Source organism: Salarias fasciatus, chromosome 6 (assembly GCF_902148845.1).
Source record: "Salarias fasciatus chromosome 6, fSalaFa1.1, whole genome shotgun sequence".
Taxonomy (NCBI): Eukaryota; Metazoa; Chordata; class Actinopteri; order Blenniiformes; family Blenniidae; genus Salarias; species Salarias fasciatus.
Genome location: NC_043750.1, coordinates 30,811,055 through 30,815,900, shown reverse-complemented (window position 1 = coordinate 30,815,900; position 4,846 = coordinate 30,811,055).

Below are 4,846 nucleotides of genomic sequence, written 5' to 3'. Positions count from 1 at the left end.
GCCCACCTGGCTTCCAGTTTTCTTGGCGCCTCGAATCTCAATTTTTGTTGTTTTTTTTTAGAAGAATAGAGCTCTGTCATGAATAATGTTTGGTGCAATATATGGGAGGTTTTTCAGAGGTTTTCTGGAGGTATTTAGAAGTTATTCTGAGGTTTTCGGGGGTTGTGGCGCTCAGAGAAGGTCCCAGCAGCACTGATAGCTGTGTTGTGGTGGAAGCAGAAGGTTGTATGAACTGATCTGTATTCATGCCGACAGTCGGGCGACAGTCGGAGAAGAAGCTGCTACTGAAAGTGACGGACTGAGGTTAGAAACCTGAGGAACCAGAAGAACCAGCCCGTTCTCAGCTGGGTTGTTTGTTACTCCTGGCTATAAGCACACCATTAAGGTATTTTTACGAAAAACTCTGTATATATTTGAATATTATAGAAGTACTACTATCAGCTGCAGTTGTCTTCACGTGGACGGATGCTGCAGGGGACACCGGCCAACATGTCTCCCATCATGCTCGGCACCAGCATGCTGTCCTCGCCACAGCTCCGGCTTTGCACTGACTGAGAGCGTCTCCATATTTAACACCGGCCACACGGCGGCGCGCTTCCTGTTTCCTGCTTCTTTTTCCCTACTTCCTGTTCCCAACTGTCTGCCTCCTGATTCCTGCTTTCTGTTTTTTTTTTTCATTGACCACGGCGCACATTTACATTGAACAAAACGCAGCGTTACAGTTCCTGCTTACTGTTTCTTACGTCTTCACTACCTTCGTCTCACTCCATGGTTCCTGCTTCCAGTTTTCCTCTCTCTGTCTCTTGTTCCGCGCTTCATCTCTCCTATTCCTAGTTCGGTCCCTGCTTCCTGTTTTCTTCTTCCTGCTTCCTGTTTGCTGCCCCTGAGTAGAGACTGAACAGATGAGCTGGATCCACATTGAACATCCAGCACCTTCACTTTATGACTTGCTGATTTAAATCTTCTATCGATCTTTTGCAAGAAACTTTGACAGGCTCTCTCAATATGTAACTACTGATCTTTAGTTACCCTCTAGATCACTGGATCTCAACCTGAGGTCTGGGACCCTCTCGGTGGACCGCCACAGATCACAGGGAGGTTCAAGGGTCCGTCTGCTCTGCGATTGTTCAAACTGAACTCGCCGGGAAGCTGTCTGGTGTTTTTGTGATTCAGAGGAGATCCGTGACCTTCATCAGAGGTCATCTCCTGGAGCAGGGTAGGGAGCCATCGCTGTAGTGTGGTTCACAGGCTGAGACATGGGAACAGAAGGGTGGCAGACCCCAGGTTGAACCCACTGCTGTAGACTGTAGTCCTCTGGTACGATATTATTAAGAGTTAGTTTTTAGTCCAGTGTGTTGTTGTTACATCTTAAAGCCAAAAGTATTTTTTAGATAAGGAGATGTAGATTTTAAAGAGTGTATGTGTGTGTGCGTGCGTGCGTGTGTGTGTGAGAGAGAGAGGGTTGTCACTGTAACTGGAAAGACATAATCGTGATTTATTTATGAATTAATTTATTCAAAGATCATGTCTGAGCTCCGGTTTCAGCCCTTCGGACTGTGTGCAGAGTGACATGTGCTGTACTTAACATAATCCATGTAATCTGAGTACTGGAAACTGACTTGATGTTGTTTATATTTAAGAATAGAACTTTATAATTTATAAGTTTTGTATAGTTTGGAAGCGAGACATTTGTACATGTGCTGAGTGGGTTTTGAATGACGAGGGAATCAGTGTGCATGTTTAATTAGTGTAATCAGATTAAAGCACTGCGAACACTTAAAGGTTCAGAACATGATCTTTTTTTTTTCCTTGAAGGAATAATCTCATGAGGAACAAAGGTCTTGATTTCATTCGGTGTGTTTTGCAGTAGATTTCTGATGTTAGCATGCTGAGCTCACACTGCACTGACTCACTGCTGCCGCCCAGTGCTCAGAGCTGGAATTACTCCACCTCAACATGCTGCACCTTTAAACACAGCGCCTGAACTTTAGTCACATTCAATCACTCAGAGAAAGGTTTTAACTTCCTCGTGTGTGTGTGTGTGTGTGTGCGTGCGTGCGTGCGTGCGTGCGTGCGTGCGTGCGTGCGTGCGTGCGTGTGCCAGCAAGGATGAAAATGTCTTGTTGGATTAAGACACATATTTGTGTGTAAAGTCATGAAAACAGTGAGCCCTCGATGGCGGCTGCCACCAAGCTAAACATACTTTTAGTGGTACGTGGATGATACATGAAGTGTGGTGTTCTTAAATTGGAGGACAAATGCATTTTCAGACATTTAATAAGGTCAGAGACCTTCATAAGAAAAAGATTTCATGATTTTTCCACCTATTAAAATTAGTCTGGAGCCACGAAAAAATCCGTAATGAAGATCAGACATTAAGAAAATGTTTTGATATGCGTTGAAAAAAAGAAGTTGTATTCATGAAGCTACAATTTAGATTTTCATTAATTTATAATTTTAGCTTTTTCGGCCATTTTCAAATCAATATCTTCCTACCTTTTGTTTTTATCAGTTTTCCCATTTTTGTTTTGTTTTTTTTGTTTTTTTACATTTCCATTTTTTGCCATTCCAGCTATTTTTTTGGTATTTTATCTGTTTTACTTTCTTTGTTTTTACCCTGGAGATTAGACCATTTTTTTTTAAATCATTGTGGTATGCAAATCCAGTAATAATGTTTAATTTAAGGTATTTCCAGGTCCTTACAGGTTCACACAGATGTTATCAGCCTCATTTTCATGCCAGTATATTCTTAAAGGGGTGAGGGTGTCTGTAACATCGCGCTGCGTCACACAGCAGCAGAATTTGACTTCTGTGTCATTTGTTGTGCGCAGAGAAAGTCCGCATGCCTCTTTTAGAACTCTGATTCTGTCTTGTGTGACTTTGATTCTTTCCCCATGAGGAGCTGAGCAGCAGTTAAACCTCAGACATGTAGAATACGAACAAGGTAGAGCTACAGCGATAGATCTGTTCAACTGTGTGTAAAAGTAGCTGCTGTGCTCACACACACACACACACACACACACACCACACACATGAACACACACACACACACACACACACACACACACACACACACACACACGTATGTTCTTGGTCTTCTTCCAATAAACTGATTATCCGACACAGACTGAGTTTCCTGATGTCTGTACAAGCAGCCAATTATTCTACTCAAATGTACGGTGGCCCAGAAGGACCAGCGCCACGACGCAACAGCAAAAGAGCACAACAGTCTGCACGTGTGATTTGACCTTCAGTGTTTGATGTAGCAGCTGCTTGTTGTCACAATGGACCGCTTAGATTTTGTTATTCCTGGAGAAAAACAAGGAAGAGCGGATGGTGGCGGATGTGATGATGGAGGACAGCGTGATGACAACGCCAAATGTGGAGAATGAAGAGAAGGAAGAGGAGCTGAGTGGGTCTTCCAGCTTCATGGACCCTAATAGGTAATGGGGTTCAGTCATAATAATTCAAACAAAATAAAAAAGGAGCCAAAAACAAACATTTAAATTTAATGACCCAAGCTTCTTTCAATAATACAGAAGTCTGCCAAGAGGCCAGATACCCATGAGGAGTGAAACAGCTCATGATGACCACAAACTCCTCCTCTGATTCCACTTCTGCCTTTCAAAAGTATTATCCTTTGTGTCCAAGTAGGTGTTTACAGTAGGAGTCGTCAACCCTTTTGGGCAAACTCCTGTTGAGCAGCTGTTTCCTGGGAGACGCTGAACGTTGTGCAAAGATATTAAGGTTGACTGACTGAAGACTGATTGTGAAAAAAGGTATTTAACAGGTTCATTAATTTATTTGAAATGATCTAAAGATTGTTGCAGCATTTTATGATAAATGATCAAAATTTTAAAAGAACCAACTTTTAAAGGAATTAAAAAAAAAAAAACTTGAAGAAGGTGAAGAATAGCCACTCGCAGGAATAATCCAGAGTTGTGTGTCTCCTCTCCTGTTTTCCAGATCTCATCCAGATATCCTTTGACTTCCTGTACGACTGGAACCTGATCTCAGCGGATGAGCAGAGACCCTGTCGAGCAGCAGGGGAAGCTGTGGTCCTCACCTGGCTGTGGGTATTCAGAGGGGTGGGGGCTCGGAACTAGGGACGAGGGACTGGATGGATGAATAGAGACTGGGGAAAAGCCTGCTCAGTCCATGGTGGCCAGTTTATTCTGTCACAGTCGGGATGAAGGACTCAGTTCAAAATAAGTCTTCCTCTTGATCAGGGGAGTTGTGGATCGAAGAGAACTTTTTTCTCTCTCTCATTTAATGTGTGATTTCACTGCCTGACAGGGTGGGGAAAAAACTATGCATGTAACTAAATTTCAGAATCCGTGATTTATGATCCTTGTAGAATTTATGACTAAGGTATTTACAATCCAATGGAATGCAAAAAAAATGTCAGGAATGATCAGAATGATTGATGACTTCTGTGGAATGTGTCAAAAATATTTAGAATATATAGAATATTTATTTATGTATTTTATGATTTATTCATTTCCATGTCAAATACTTTATAAATACTTCAGTACAGGTTACATGATATAATCTGCTCTTTGAAGTGCTGAGTGACTTCTGAGTCCTCCCACAGTGTGATGGAGTATTGAAACTCCTTTGGTCTGCATGTTTTAACTCAATAAGTTGATTCGAATTTAAATATCAAGTAACTTTACATCACTTTATTGTTTGTGCCAGAAAGTTTCACTATGTTGATTTTTCCATATTGATGTAAAAAGACCAATATCAGCAGATTTCAAGCTTCCAGTTTGTGCTGAAGACTTAATATGTAATGAAATCATGAATTAAACTTTTCCTCTGCAACTTTATTCTTTCGTTTCACATT